The sequence below is a fragment of the Nipponia nippon genome, unplaced genomic scaffold (assembly GCF_047370975.1).
Source record: "Nipponia nippon isolate SJK-2023a ecotype South Korea unplaced genomic scaffold, ASM4737097v1 scaffold_12, whole genome shotgun sequence".
Taxonomy (NCBI): domain Eukaryota; kingdom Metazoa; phylum Chordata; class Aves; order Pelecaniformes; family Threskiornithidae; genus Nipponia; species Nipponia nippon.
Window position 1 is genome coordinate 18,295,640 of NW_028262313.1, and position 17,520 is coordinate 18,313,159.

The following is a 17,520-nucleotide window of genomic DNA, read 5'->3' on the forward strand; positions in this document are numbered from 1 at the left end:
TGAGACTAAGGTAACTCAATAAACCAAGGTCACTCAGGGCAACCTGAGTATTTTTTACCTGAAGGGTATTAGACTGAGGAAGAATGGAAATTGCATCTATCCTTCATCCAAGTTGAATTGTGAGTGAAACTCAGAATTTCACTACAGCTTTTTAAGACAACATTTGTTTTTAATCAACTTTATTAAGAAAACAGGGATAAACAACTTCAGAAAAGACCAAAACCCAAATATTCTGGTTTAAAAACCTGTTTAAGAATTATTTAGGGGGAGATGGGTCTCCCCTGTAAAGCATTGTACAAATCATTGGAACAAAAATCCCTCTTTCCACTTTCACTACTAAGAAAAGAAAAGCAAATGGGAATGGCTCTGTAACCATAGCAACATTTGCCATTATTTTTTTTTCAAAGAATTTTTGAGGCACTACAATTTGGATTCTGCCTTCTGAGGATAAAGTTTGTATCAAGGAAAAGAATAAAATAACTTTATTTTTTTGCAGTGCCTTATGATGACTTTTTAAAAGATTTTTTTTTTTTCTGAATAGAAATAGCTTAAAAAAGAAGTTGCATGCAAACAATAAGAAAGGCAATTGCTTACACTTTTTTTTTCTTTAATAAGGTGCAAGACATAGCATGTAGTTCTTAGGAGATAGTATTTGGAAATTATTACTATGCACGAAAACACACTAATTTTGCAATAATGACAAGAAGTGTGGGAAAAGAAATGTAGTTTCCATATAGTATCAGCTTAATCAGAAAAATGTTATTTTTCATAATCATGAATATAAATTTCCTAGATAGTGTTGCTTGGGTCAAATATGAAAAGCTTGCTTTCTGCTTCCCTTCCCCTTACTGGGCACATACAGTCTCAACTTATATTTATTACAAAGAATTCTATTCACAGTAGCTTACAAGCACAGCCAATTATTTTACCAAACCCCCCACCCACCCTTCTAGCTTACAATTAATACTCATTGTTTATGAAAAGCCATACTCAGAGATAACAGTCATAACATAAAACACAAAGTACTTAAAAATATTAAAGGTTAATTAAAGGTTATATTGCAATATAACCAAACAGCTCAGATAAGCCAAGGTCATTGTTCAAGGGTTCTAGGAGATGCATTGGATCTCTTTACAATATCTCAACAGGTACGGACAGTGAGAGATGGTGACTTTAGAAAGAGACTTACTCATTAAAATAGGTTCTAGCCATCAGGAGAAAGAGTAGTGGAAGGAAAAGGACAGTAGCCTAGCAATTGGAAGAGGTGTTCAACAGCTTACACAACTGCAAATATAGAAGTCCTTGCTCAAGTTACTTTATCTACATACTTAATTTCTGTTTGCAAAGTGAAATAGTACAGTAATGACACCTACATGACAGGCAGTAAGGCACTCAAGTACCACCAAAATGGCAATCATAAAGCCATGACAAATACTGTCTAGGGACCCTTACATCCTGGAGCAGCATCTTGGTAAAATCTTGCATCCAGTTTGCTTTTTCTTTATTTTCTTTCTTTACCATTTCTTGATAGAGCTCTCAATTAGGAATGTTCTTCCAGGCTTAAGGTGGTCAAATTTATGTGATTTATTACCTAATAAAGGTAAAGCATTAAGATTTTATGTAAATGGTATGTAGCTCCCATGAGGTAGCTATTCTTCAGACAAAACTGAGCTACCAGTTTTTCTTTTGGATACGTGAGAAGCTATATATCCTTTGACTAATCTATGCTATATGTAGCAAGATTTATTTGGATTTACATGAAGGTCATATTGGCAACAAGAGAACTAAACTTCCCGAGATGTAACATATTTCAATACATCGTGCCAAATGAGGGAAGTATCCTTTCAAATTGTTATAAGAATATATCAGAAAAGAATACATGATAAAACACTGCATGTAGCCGATATAACTCCTTTATCTTGGCAATTTCAAGTGAACTGAATATTTGACTTCAAACGAGCACAATCACATATGCTGCAGCCACTCACGGAAGCAAAGAGAGAGTATTTCACTTTGGGATCCTGAGCTGGGCAAAGTGGATGTTGTAAGGACTGGCCAAATGAGCCCATTGACTGTATTAAGGCCTCAGCTACCTCAGTAAAAGGAGGTTACTATCCCTTTTCATCTACTTTAGTGTGTTTCAATTCAAAGCTCATGAATTTACTTCAGACAAAAAGTGACTATTTAATCTGTTCTGTCTGATTCTGTCCAAGACACATGAAAGAGTATTTGCATGAACTGCTTAATCAGCAGACTGCTGGTGCATGACAGTGTAATCTCCAAAAAGAGGGCACCAACAAGCAGCTGCAGCTGATAACCTTTTTTACTTGCACAATTACCTCTGGAAGATACTCATCCACTGCCTTGCTCCCTGTGAGCACCCACTGGAAACAGAACAAAGACAAAATGAAGTTTTTGAGGAACGTCTACAGAAGATCAAGCTATCTGGCCTTCTGGCAAATCACCTACTGTGTCATCATATGTAAACTCTACTTCACATTGCAATCTTATCCTCATGGTAAGTAACAGCAAGGTTACAGCAACTACTCGAACTAGAAAATGACAGATGTACTGACTGAAATCACTGTCCATGTTTGTTTGTGTGTATGTTAACAACAGGATTTGGTTTCAGCAGGGAGGCAACAACTCTAGAAACACTGCTGATGGCAAAAGCAAATGGTCCTCCCTCACATGCCAGGAATTTACTGTGATTTTGCCATCACAGTTTTCCCCAAACCCCCCACCTCTTCCAGTACTTTTGCCAATAGCATCATCTCTGCACTGCTCTGACAGGATGGACAAAGAATACTTTGCTACTACAGCAGAATGGACTGCATAGAATTTTTTTCAAGACAGAATGCTGATGGCCACTGACTCAGCTCTGCTCACTTGCTGGTAACCAAAAAGTTTGTGCAGTCTCTTTTGCAACTGCTGGCTGTTACATCTGCTCTCAGCCAACAAATTCTGTTTGCATAACGTCCTTGAGGCAATAAACAATCACTCTTTCAATTATGCACAATGGCAACTTCCATCATATACTCATCACGTATCAGCTCATTTGTATCACATCTTCCTTTTCTAAGGTTTATGATTCTTAACCCATTCTGGTAGTTTCTGGTAATAATTTTCTCCCTTTTCTTACACCATTGATTTTCCATAATGGTAAGCTCTCTTTTTCAAACTCATAAGACAGCTTCTTGTGAGGAATGTTAGGAAAGGGAATTCCAACGTTTTAATCAAGAAAAGATAAACTCGCAATATCATTATCACCAAACACTTTCAATTTATGAATATATTGCAGCTTTATACAGTGTATATAAGTTACATTTTATTTCTATTATAGATGTAAGCAAATAGTAACAAGCACACAACTCACTACAATAACTTATTTTCTTGCTCTTCTAACATTTAAAACTTTAATTTAATTCTATGCCATGTAGAAGGCCAGGTATATGTATCTCTGACTTTTTTAAAAATAAATCAAGGCTAAGTATAAAGCCAGTTGTTTTGTCACGATGACAAATTTCAGTAACATCTGAATAACTCAGGGATTTCTCAAACTTCAAAATCTTTATCTGGCTGAAAACAAAAATCAGTCCAAGACTGGCCTATTAATAAGCTTCTGGAAGTAATTGTTTACACTTGTAAAACATTTTAAAATTATAAACTGTCAGATTACGTAAGAAATCCAAAGCACCCAACACTCAGGTAAGACTTTAGCAAAAAAGCATCTTTCAAATACAATTTATAGGAATATTATATACAAAACTTATCTGAACCAAGTGATGTATATTTACCACTAAGAACTGAACAATCTGAGTGCGAAAACCTGCTAAGATATCAGTTCCTCAGCACATGACAGATTTTCAGAATCATCCCCTCACTTTTTTTCAATAAGAACAATTTTATACAAATCACCCACGTGAGTCTTCTTAAGTGAAGTCTATATAGCCTGTATGCTGTAATATGTAGAACACTGACTGCATTCAAAAAGGCAATATTTTTTTTTTTTGTTCTTGTTTTTTTAACTTTATCCCTCTCCTTAATTTAAAAGAAGAGACACTAGATAAGGAAAAATATCACTGTTATTTGTGAAGAAGCTGGCATAAGTGTAAAGCTAATCATTCTTAAAATACTATAGAGGGACACCAAAGGCAAAAAAACCCCCAAACTCTCCAAAACCCACCATGAATAACATTCAGGATACAAATTTAGCAAAATCTGAAAAAAACCCACAATTCGTATATGATTTATTCATTATATTTTATTGCATGGCAGCTGTCAGCTAGCAGGAAAGTAACAAAGCAAGCATAGAGGACAAGATAAGAGTGCCTTCCTTCCTCGCAAGAACAGCTCCTTAACTTGTAACAGCAGTTATTATGCTCAATTTTAGATGTGAAAGTTGTCACTTAAAAATCTATTCCTATCAAATCACAATTGATTTCACAAACATTAATCAGATGCAGAAGACTATGCCAAAATTGTTAATTGAAATAATTCACTGCATGTAGACAAGCCACCTACTGTCTTCAAACAACCTGCTATAAAAAGACTGCTGACCAGGGAATTCAGTCTGCACACAAGACACAATGCACTGACACAACAGAACCTAATGGACTATAAGGGGAACAACGCACCAGGTAGTAATGTTTCTACCTTGAATCATTTTTTTTTTTTGTTTAATCTTTCTTTTTTGTACATAATCCAAACATAAATGACTCTTTGAAAGGGAGATGCAACAAGCTATTATGTCTATTGTGCTAATCATCTGCAAATTAAACTGTAGTAAACCCAAAATAAGCTTCCATGCTAAAGTTGTTAAGACCTTCTCTGTCAATAACCTGCATAAAATGAATTATACAATTATACCTCAGCACAAACTGTAATGACTACAAATTACAGCAGTAATTGTATTATACAGCAAAGTGATTTGATTCATTGCTTACAAGGCATAATTAATAAGCTGAAATAAGATTATCTCTATACTCCATCTTTAGAGTCTATTTTTCTGAAGAGTACTTTATTGGGATTTTTTACCCAACATCTCATTGCTCTGACTGCCAGAAATTATTTAATATTTATTATTATTATTTAATATTTATTTAATGCTTTTTTTTTTTTGGTGAAAGTCATGAGCATCATCTTAAATTACTGAGGTAAGTCTGGTAGGGTCTGTAAAAAATCAGGAGGCAACACTACTCCCAGGAGATGAAATAAAGAGAAAAACAGAGATAAATAGAAGGCAATCTTATATGGCAGAGAGCTCTTTATGGGTATCTGTTGATGAGCAAGGGCAAGGAACTAACTAAAACAGATTACATTTGAATTTCTGTTAGGTGACAGTTCATTTTAATTTCATTGATTGTTGTTAAGTTAGGATAACAAAATAGCCTTTACTATTTCCTGGGGAAAAAGAATGAGAAGGACAGGTCAGGCTGGAGTGACACCTCATGGTCCCAGCCTCCCACCCCAAAGAAGAAGCAATTAGGTTTGGCAGAAAAGCCACTCTAAGCAGTCCCTCTCATAGGGGGACTGCAAAGCCTGAGATAACAGAGGAACACTTGGTGGACTGGGCAAAGAGAAGCATCTTTAAGTCAGCCAAAACTGCTTGGTCTAAAGTTCACAAGAATGACATTCTATCTTAAGGACATAAGCAAGGGCCTCCCTATCTAATATCAAGTCATCTGTGCTAAGCTACAGAATTGGCAGAACAGCACAGACATTTTTTGCAAAAGACTGACATGTCAGATTTGGAAACAGTATTGAACAAGAAACTGTGAAACAAAAAGGATAGAAGGAAAAATATCTTAACTCTGGACCGTAGACAACTTGTTGAAGGTTCTTGATAATGAGAGAATGAGCAGAGATGATCATTAATAGCACGCCCCTAAATCCTTCATATTGTTGCCAACAGTTTTTTTAAGCCTGCTTTACTCTGTTAAGGTATTTTTTAAAGACAAAGAGGTGATCAACTAAGAATAACAGAGAAGGAGGGCAACATATACAATACTTCAGTTTGTGTCCTAGTGTGCATCTCTATTCATTTCAGTCAGAGATTTTGTTAGGGTTATGTTGTTGGTTTTGGTTTTGTTTGTTTTTTTTTTAAATAAATGGTCTCCATTTTACAAGTCTACACTATTCTCCTCATTACAGAAGTTTTTCCAGTGACTTCCAGCTAGACCTTTCTGTTCTTAAGGGAAATATTAAATAACACAGCTGCCATGCAATGCAGTTATCCTCATCCTGCAGTCAAATGAAGGAAATTTGTGAAATCCGGTATTTGTCTGGAAAGATAAGAGTCATAGAAACAAAAGCTTGAAGAGTTCTTTGGTTGCTATTTTGCTCAATAGAAAAAAGACTATTCATTTATTATTAGAACAATCTCCTTAATCAAAATGCTGATTCAGCTTGCTCTTTAGTAGATGATTGTAATGAAGATTATGAAAATCAGGAAAGAAGCCAGAACAGCAATCAACTCTATTTTGGAACAAACTAAAGAACACCTGAGAGCTTTACAACTTTGTCCTTTGACATAATCTGGAAAAACTATTTTCAGCACCTTCAAACAAGCATTTTGGTCACAAGAAGAAACTATGTTAGTTTACCTTTATATTGCTTTAATGTGTGCTTTGATAATGTTAACAGTACTATTTTAAAGCATTAATATGAAATTCCAATGAAAAGCATGAATTTCTGAATGCTTGTATTTTTCCGTAACAATCTCTGCAGTTGCACTCAAACAGGGAGAATAATCTGGATGTCAAATATTTGACAGTCAATTTGAGCAGAAGTATGTAACTGCAGAGCCAGGAATAATGTTTAATAATTGAAAGCACTTCATATTCATGCAAACTGCATATAAGAAACATACATTTTAGAATACTTTTCATCCCAAGAATAAGGTCAATAAACCCTTAATTTTATAAGGATTCTTTCTTTTCCCCTCACATAATTATCTTAAAACTGTATTACAGCTGTAGCTCATATTTTTATGCAAATGAAAGTTTGGGGTTTTTTATCAATAAAGACACTTCGTGTTTAGAGATATGGTACCATCAATTATGATTTAATTGATCTCTCTGACAGAAGTTCCTTATGCATGTACAGTTCAGGAAAAAATCTTTGTCTATTCCATTTTGATTACAGCTGTGCAGTAGCAGGAGACATGCATATTCACATAGCAGTTATTTTCTCATTTTAATAAAAAAATCAGATAAAGAGGAACTATTATTTAGAATATTATTGCAGCTCTTCCCACTTCCACCCCAAGAAACACAGCTTTTTTCCTTCCATTCAGTAAGCCAAAAACATAACATGCATTCACACATGCACAAAAAAAGTGAAAGGAGACTTTTAACATTCTGATCAAAAAACTCAAGGCTTTCAAGTCATGAAAATGAGTGTTATTATAAAAGTTGGCATTATAAGGCAGTATGAGAGTGCTAGACTCATTTTATTTAATATACATCCAAAACCCACTTATCTTAGAATATATTTTATCATTAATACAGAAAGCACACCCTTCAGTTTTTATACTTGAAAATTTAGACCAAGCATTTGATATCACTCTGTTCAAAGTTTTTCATTTATTCTCCCAAACACATACAGCCATGTTAACTTCCAGACACCAAACACAAAAGATTGAAAATATGCAACTACTTTAATTATGAACATACTTAGGCATCTTGGTGATGTAGAAGATTAAGTCCCATTATCTTACAGTAAATCAAGCATGTAGACACCTCAAAAAAAAGCTTGTAAGGTCAGAAAACTTTTAAATGCAAAATTGTTTTATGATTTATTAAAGTTATCAAGTATATATGAGTGGGGGAAATGGAACACGTTATCAACATGAAAACTACATCATACATGTCTGTAAGTAGTCTGGCAAAGCAAAATCCATAAAGTATATACATTTCCCTTATTCCTAAACAGGGACAGGCAGTCTACGTGATTTGATCAATCTTAAGTCTATTTATATAGAGACAGCAGTAAATGCTTTGCCATGTCATGGTAGTGAATACACATTGGTTACTCCAGAAAGCAGAGAAATATATTTCCATTCACTGTGCAGTGTTTGCTATACGATTTTAAAAAAGGGCATAATTGAAAATTTAAATAGGAACCACAGAAAAACCTTGTAAGCTCTCTACCCAGATTTTTTTTTCCTCCCACTGAAAAGCAGAAGCATCATTTTCTAAATTTTGTATACTGTTTTTTGAAGGACTAAATTAAAATGTATAGACTGAACTGAGTGCACTTTTCCCCCCCTAAAGTTATCTAATGTTCTAATACATATGAATTTTGACAGCAATGTAAGAAACCAAACAAACCCCAAACAAACAAAAAGCCCCCCCAAAACCCCAACTTGAATTGCCTCTTCATCTCAGCAGCTCTGCTTAGTAGTAATTGCCATAGGAATGGTTCTCCCCCATTAAAGTTTCTTCCTTCACAAAACAGAGACGAGAATCTCTCCGAACATAATTCAAATAATTGACTGTCTGCATCTATTTTTGTTGATATATGTCAACACTGCAAAACCAACAGAGCTGTTAGCTAGCTAAAGCAATTGTACAGTACCAAAAAAGGCTATCCAAAGCAGTACAGTACATGAAATACTTGCTTTTATGCTCATTACCAAAAAAGTATTTTCTTCTATTTCATAACAATGCCAGTACCCTACAACACCAAAAAGAAAATCTGCCTGCAAGTAAGGTAGATTTTAGACACTGTGACATACAACTCTATATGTTACTACTTTTCAGCTTCCAATTTTAGAGTAATGAAAAATCAAAGTTCATTGAATTACTCCATACAGACTCCTTCTAGGCTGAAATTCAATTAAAGAATCCATGAACGAGTATTTTTTTAGAGCTGCCAAAAAAGAAGTGTAATCAACAGGGTGGAGAGCTATTGAAATAATGAAACTATGTTTAACAGTTCTAAACCACGGTACTGGATCCCTGTTATACTGTCTGCCTGTTTTTTTTTGTGTGTACAAGCATATGTTCCAAACTGCAATACAAATGTCTTTCAGTATGAAAACCTTAATATTCTTTTACTTTTTGCAGTGAAATCAGCAACAATTCTGATATACTCATCAACACAAAGAGATGCTGTCTGTCTTTGTTTTTAACACCTAGTGATGGATATACTGCAACTATTTTCCATTCACTGCTTCTTACTTTCCAGGTTTTGCATTGAATTCTATAAGCCTTAGATAACTATAGCTTATTCTAATGCATTTCATTTGTAATACTTAAACCCAAAATGGTTCTTCTTTGAATGGAAGGGTTCTTTCTAAATCTCAGTTAAAGCTCACTTGTTCTGCTATTTCAGGGACATTTAGCTGTTACGTGTCAAAAAAAGAATGACTAACAACACAACACAGTGAAGTCATCACAATTATACAGCCGTCTCTAGAGGCAGATAAGTAGGTCCATATCTTCTGCTTTCTTCCATGTGAATGCACTATCCCTTGAGCACAAATTGGACCCCCCAAAGCTAATGCACTTCCTAAGGCATTATCCCCACCTTTCTCGTATGGTTCTGCCGCTTTCAGATCAAACACCTGTACGAGCGAGTCTCAGCATATTAAACCCCCTCATCAAGATGAAGCTGCTGCACAAGCTTCAATTATTACATTCTCAGCCATGCTGTGAAATCAACATGAAGAACAAGATAGTATAGCACAGTAAAAAAAAAATCTGCATCTCTACTTCACAGATCACAGCATCTCCTAAGATACTGTTACTCTCCTGCCAATATCAATATGTCATGAAGAAGTTTCCCAATGAGCAATGATACAATAGCTAGCCCTTTTGTCAGACTCAGAATTGCACCCATGTTTTTTGCTGCCCACTCTGTCAGATGATGCCTGCTTCTGTCGCATCTCAAACCAGCAGTAATCCAAACTGCCAACACAAGGTTCTGTTGTCCATTTTTCTGCACCAAGCTAGCAATGCTGACAGCATCTCACATCTTACAAAGTAATCATTGTGTTGAAGATACTTGGGTGGTGACCATTATCTCTGCCTTTTGCCAGATTTGTTTCTCCTTCATTTTCTTCATTGTTTTAACGACAATTGAAAAGACTGAACAAAATCAATACAAAAATATATTACACTAGCAGTAAACACTGGCCGTCTAGTTGCACTGATTAGATAAAACTGATTCAGTTGAATTTGAATTTCACTGGGAATCCAAAACATAAATGTATGGAAAATTGTGGTGATACATGCTTTATTTTTACTTGTTTGCAAAAAAAGCCATAACTTTATCAAACATTATAAACACTTCCACTGCTGACAACCCTCTTCAAACATCAACTACTGTAATTTTCCACACATTTACATAATACTGGCTGATTAAGCTGTCAGAATTTTCATTGCTGCTTGCTGCAGAAATCAAAAATAAAAACACAGCGTTTGCAGTGGTTTGCCCTCATAAGATTTTTACACTAAAGCATAAGAAACAGTAAAATGGCTAATCTGAAGTGTATGGGGGAGTATTCTCCTCAATTACTAATTCTCTCATCCATGCAGAATATAGCTTCTTTCCCCCAGTATAAGATCTGCCCCAGTTGGCAGCAACCCACTTAACAACAACCCAACCCATGGATCTGCAGTCCTGCCTGAAGAGGACCACTAAGTGGACGCCCTCTTCCTTCACAGCTCTTACTAAATTACAGGGTCTCTCACCGTGACAATTTTAATTCTTACAGGAACTACAAAGCCTCAAGGCCTGAATCATCTGGGAACTTAGAGAGCTATTACAAGAACTTAGCCTAGCTCTCCCCTATGTTATTTCAATGTAATGTAATGCCCTTCCAGTTTATGAGACACATCTGTTCTGGCTTATATTGAAGTAGCATTGATATTCACCTCAAGATACATATGGCAAGATGTAAGTTATCATATGAACATACCAGATTTATAACAAAAATTACCATGTCATTATCGTTGCTGCCTTTATGTTGCCATGCAGTTTCCTCTCAAAATAATACATGTTGTCTCACAGCTTATAATTAAATCATAATCTCTGTAACTTCCACAGTAAGACCAACGTTTCAAAGTTGAAAGGGAGTTCTACAGAGAACTACCAATAATACAGAACAACGTCTATAAAGCCAAAGAAGTACTCTGTTGTGGATAAAAGAGTAGTTTGCATTCCTTTCCTTTCTGTAGAAAAGGGTAAGTACAAGAACTTTTGCTGGTGAACACTTTTTAAAATATAATTTTAAAATACTGCAGAAAGATAGAAGTGATCAATCCATCCCCTATGAAATCATCCCATCTGGTTCCAATACACATTAAATTAATCCAGGCCAAATAAAAAACCACATATACCAGTTTAACAGTATTCCAAAAAGGAGTTTAACAATCCGCAATATTCAACCATGAAAACAGCTGCACTGAAGCTTCCCAAGCCACAAGAACTTATTCTTGCGAACCGGTCTTCCTAGCATCAACAACCAGTTTAAGACATAAATCAACTTTAGAAACAGAATTCTAAAATAAGAACAAATAGAAGTTGTGTAGAATGGTTGTATAACCACACAGTGAGAATTCTGACATTCTTTTCTTCTTAAAAGAACAGCTTAAATTGCCTCTGAACTTCCATTTGAGAACATTCAGTTTCTCTGTTGTCATCTTCATAGTCATTTACAATAATTTTCATGGTTCAGAAAAAAAATCTGGTAAACAAGAATAAGGATTTTATTTTTCTTCTGAAAAAAGATACAGAATGGTCAGCTGCACTGCGATACAGCAGTGTGCTTCTACCCCGATTTGCAACTAATCTGCTTTCCTCACTGAAAGCTGTCTTTTTATCTTAGACTGACTTTTCACAGGGGAAATAATTATACTCTTATTATGCTTATTGTGAAGTGTTAATCTCTACACTATAAAGAGAAAAGAAACTGTGATAATTTAGTATGCCTTTAAGTATTTTATCTTCATCCAAGCTATACCTGTTTATTCCCTTATACTTCAGCTGTGCATTCTGAAAGTCAAAAAATATTAGACGCTTTTCATCCTTTATAGATTTGGTCTAACATCACTGAAATTAATGCAAACCCTCAATTCTCAATTGAAATCCAAGTAAAACTGTACATTGTTATGTAAGTATTTCCTTTGATCTGAAAAAAATGAATAGGTCATTACCTGTAATTCTATATCTGTCTGGTAAAGAAGGCCTATGCCATTTGAGCTTTCTGATTATTTTTGTTGTTGTGTTAGTGGTGGGGATGAGATAACTGGAGCTGGAAAGAAAGTGGGGATCATACTGGTCATCTAGTGAATGCAACTGTTATCAACTTCTTACTCTTCATAAAGCTGAAATTAGAGTTACACCATTTCAGAAATAAAATCTGAAATTAAATACCACTCTATGAATGTTTTGGTGAACCTTCCCATCTCTGTAATTATAAAAAGGAAGCTAAAATTACTTTTTCATGACCAGAAGAGAACAGATGCATCTTTACAAGAAAGGTTTTCAGAAGCAATACTATACTTTTGCTCCTATTACTCAACAAATTTTGTGAGTCTTGAGTCATTAAGAGTCTATAAAAAATTGTTTCAGTGGAAACAGAAGAGCCCACATGATTTGGTTAGTTTTAATTGTAGCAAGTTCTATTTATTTCTTCTAGGATCCACAAGAAATAGAGGTTGAAAATGAATGACAGAATGTTCCCTTCAAAATAAAAGAGCTATCAGTTGTGTAATAAGGGCTCAGGGAACCTAAGCAATCACACAAAATTCAAAGGCAGCTGGAGAACATGAACAGTTAGTATAGGGAGTGAGCAGGGGCACGGGGCACTTAATGATATTCCATGCATGAGGAGTCTTCGACGGTCATGGAATTTCAGGCAATAATGGTGGATGGAAGATAGGACACAGAGGCACAAGGAGTTCCAGTGAGCTTCTATTAAATAAGGGTCAATCAAGCTCAGAGGGAATATAAGAAACTTCAGAAAATTAGGACTGGTTACGTGGTCTATATTTCTCTCTTCCACAGCCAATCCTATTAATCTCTTTTCTAAGACCTTCTCCTCCTCCTCCATTTCAATGAAAAAAATGCTTTTATTCCCTCCCAGACCTTGCAAGACCGCTCCCAACATGTTCTCCAAGCAACCTTGTTATCTCCATCCTTTTCTAGGATCCAGATCATCTTTTCCTAATGCCATCCAGCAGAAAGCAGTCCCCTCTGCCCTCAAACAGCATTTCAGAAAAACCCATGGTTTTCCTTTCTCCTACCTTCTGGGAGAAAATGGACAAGAAGGAAGAGGGTGGAGCAAGAATTACCCTAAGAAGCAGGAGGTATATCCATTAAGAGGATTCTGCTACTTGTTTTAACTGGGAATAGCATCTGCTTTACAGCGAAGTGCTGCCTCATGCAAAAACAGACTTCAGGAAACTGCATAGCTCTGTCCAGCTTAGATCTGCAAAAAACATGCCTGTGTTGCACAGGGACTGTCTGGTTGTTATTAAGAGATGCTAAACGGTTTGTATGAATTTGAGGACATATCAACATACTCAGTTCTTGCTTCATTTACTTTGATACATTAATTCTTTCCAAGTTGTAAAAGACTAAAGCAAGATTAACTGTGATGGGGATGAGAGGGGAGGCTCAAAATGTGTTAATATTATTACAGACATCAAGGTGTCTGTACAACCTTGATGAATTATTTCTAAAAATGGTACTGATGCAGGTAGTCAATCTTACAGTTTTTGTCAAAAAGATAAGATCCCCCAACCCAGATTTTGATTGCTTACAGTAGGACTATGTTTAAAAATGATAAAAGACATTTCAGTCAATGCAAACTGTGGCCACAGACACCTTGAGGCACATGCTACAAAAAAGGGATTTTTAAAATATATTTTTTGATATATTTACTTCTCCTCCTCCTTTAAGTGCTGCAAGCTACTCAGCTCCCACAGTAATTGCTGTTCTACTTATTTCTCTGATTAAACTTTGCGGTTATCTTTTAAAATAACAAATAAATAAGGGTTAATTTTTACAAGAGCAGCACCTCAAAAGCAAGTACATAGGCAAAAAAAGGGGGAAAAGAGAGAATGATGGGGATGAAATGAGTGATTTTTCTACTGGTTGTAACACTGATATAATGGCTGTATTATAAAGACAGCAGATAATATTCTTTTATATTAATTATATGCTGTCATTTTAAAGTTAAGTAGCGTTTCAAATCACAAGGTGACTTCAACAGTATTCACAGACAACGCCAGCAATATTGTGCCAGAAGTCTGACAAGAATCAATGCTAGCAGTTTTGAGCCTCTCACAATGTATCCACTGAGAACATAGTTACTTGAACAGTACAACTAGCACTTATCTACAATGAAGGCAGGTACTGCTTCAATGGCAGAAAAATTCAGAAACTCAAATAAAACTATGTATGTATCTAGTTTCTTATTCAACCCAAATTTGTATTAAAGGACAGGTATCAAGGCTGACAAAATGTAATGTGTTTTCTCTTTATAAGCAGAACCTTTGTAGATTTCACATGTATGTTTTTCTTAATAATGCTACAAATGCCTTCACGCCCACCTAAAAAAAAACCAAACCAACAAAGACCTGAAAGCCAGATTTGCTACAACAGTAAATCTATGCATATACATGAGATAAAGAATTTCTGAAATGACAAAATATTCAGCACTGCCAAACCCTGCACCAACTTTCCACAACTATATTATAAACAAGAAGGAAGACAAATTTATAAGAAATTTATTCTTAGGTTTTTATTAATATTAATAAATGGCATCTATAAGATAAATAAGATATAAGCTGTGTCTATACAGAGTCTCCAAATTACACAAGTGTAAGTGTTTTAGCCACTCAAGATACAAGTCATATTTCAAACACGTCTCCCTTCATTTACCCACCATCACCTGCCTCAGGTGTCCCACTTAGCAAATCTCTCATTTGCATTCTTGAACTTCTGGTTTATTCAGGGCCATAATGCTTACTGCTGGACTGTCTGACATAATTATATCCTGATATCTGTTTAATTTACATGTGAAATTCTATGTTCACAGCACATAATGTCTTGTCCTAAGTACTATTTCAAAGTTGCTTAGAGATTCAGACTATTAGAAAAGACGGATTAATTAACAGAATACTAATAATATATTAGTAACTGTGAGGCAACTAACAGGGTACTACCTATCATTATGTAATAATTTAAAATATTTTGAAAATAAATCATTATTGAAAAGGATAGTGCAATTCTGAGCTAAATAATTATTCCTCTTGTAACATCATTCTATCTTATTCTAATTTTTAAAGTATGCACAATATGGAACTATACTGCTCTTATACTGTGAAAACAGAGATTTTCAAAATTATTCATTGTCCTGTCAGACTATCTGCCTAATGCCAGACAAATTCTCTCAACATCTTTCAGCCTTCCTCTCCCCTCCAAAATATTGGTAATAAAAGTACTCTTCCCTCTCCTACCTTCTATCACATTGCACTGAGAAGAAAAACACAGGAAAAGGGGCTATCTCTACTGCAGTAATTTTACAGTGTATATCTAGTAAAACAGGGCTCAACTTTTTTTTTTTTTTTATTAAAAAAGGACAATGTTCCCACGCTGTAATACAAATGTGTCAATAGTAACAGGTACATTTTGTCCTGGACTAGACAGAAAACTGCCACACTAATTTCACAGAGGTCAGGCTTTCATCTGAAGCCAGGCCTGCACTGCACCTTCCTTCATATCACTTCCAAACATTTCAGCCCTTGTGAATGGTACTTTCTGGAATCTCATTAGAATAGATTATGCATGTTTTATATGTTGCCTAAGAGAACTGCATATTTTAATACACACACATCTCATCAAGAAATACTAGATATGCCAGTTTTACTTTATCTACCCTTCATAGATAATTTGCCTTCCAAGCAGAACTGAAAAGAGATTTTAAGTGATTTTAATACAGGAAGAAATCCAGCAGCTGGAGCCAACTGTTAAAAAATTTGAAGTCCTATTAATTTTTTATCACATGTCCAAAAGGACACTGCTCTGTGTAGATTATACAGGCATATTCAAATAAGTTTAGGAGAGAAGCTTCAGACATTGCTCTCAGAATAATTTTAAGTAATGGATAATGATGCCCATGAAAAGATGAGTGAGAAAAAAATGCTAAGAAAAATCTATTTTGATCAACCAACCAACTACACAAGCGTGTCAAACACATGCATTTTCATTTCTCTAAGAACAGGTTCAATGAAGCGTTAAAGAACATATTACCACAGAGACAGCTGTATTCTAGCATATCAAATCAGGAGACATACAGGTTACTTTCCTGATTTATGTATCCCATAGCATCTTCCTGCCAAGGCTGAGTCCCATGACAGAGAGAGCAGACTAACTCTAAAGACATATGCTATACTTCATCTTTCCTCAAAATCTCAAGCCATTGTGACTGTGGTAGAATCTGACACAGAAACTAAAAGATTTATAGTGCTAAGCCTTGCATAGCTTGCAAAGATTTGCAAAGATGACCAAAGCAGCACTTCTTTCATACACTTACCAATTGTGTCATAAAAGCCAAATCAGTCTGTTTACAGTGATGAAACCTCACAAAAGTTACATGGCAAAAGATCTTTATTCTAGATTTTTGACCTTTCTCTTTAATTCTCAATACATAGGACATAGGACATAAATTCTTCATGTTCCCACTGCAGCTGGGATCTTCTTTTCCTCTTTCAAAGGTTTTCCTGCCAAAAAACCTAATACTGCTCACTTACTGCATGCTTTTATTCAGCGTTCACCAAAACTTGAACTGCATCTCAGAAAACATCATTGCTAAATAGCAAAATTTGTAACAGTATCCCCTACTATCTGGTTAAAAGACCTTGAAATGACACATTAAAGCTCCAGATCCCTTGGTACATGAACAAAAAACACTGCTGGTATAGAAATGATAGAAAATAAAGTTAAAATCATGCTAAAAGATTTCAAGCAACAATAATCACAGTCAAGCTGAAAGCAAAGTTAATTTTTCAAGTCTAGTCTATCACTAAGGACCAACACACATCTAGATAAGAAAACAACAAGCTGCAGCTTACCTTGAAGAAGTTTAGTGGCATATCCTCTCACAAAGAAAAGTGTTCTTTAGTCCCAAAAAATGTATAAAAAGAAAATGTGTGGTCCAAGTCATCACTCACAAAAAACATGGCTGAATGCACCTACGACTTGCATGGCTCTTAAAGGCAGGGATAGTGACCTGTACTAGTAAATCGGTGAAAATATTGTTTATACTCTTATTACCAAATTACTTAATTACTACTGCTTATTAAATTAACAAGAGCAGATCATTATCAATGGTGGGGCAGGACAAGTTGGAGGAGTTCAAAATAGAAAATAAGACTACTTCCTTGGAATCACCTAGGTACTGACAGTATCTTTCTTTGAGCATATTGTCATTACATACCCTACTTAAAGTCAGAGATACTTTGAGAAAAGGAAGCAATGGACCAAGCTGCCACAGGAAATTGT

At 35.3% G+C, this 17,520-nt stretch overlaps 1 long non-coding RNA gene across 1 annotated transcript; it reads left to right on the top strand.

Annotated features, from left to right (window-relative positions):
* The first annotated feature begins 767 nt into the window (after positions 1–767).
* Positions 768–15,100, top strand: LOC148056735 (uncharacterized). The gene is made up of 3 exons (XR_015702775.1): positions 768–2,518; positions 11,056–11,192; positions 13,097–15,100. It is a non-coding gene; the product is annotated as an uncharacterized LOC148056735 (long non-coding RNA).
* The last annotated feature ends 2,420 nt before the right edge of the window (positions 15,101–17,520 follow it).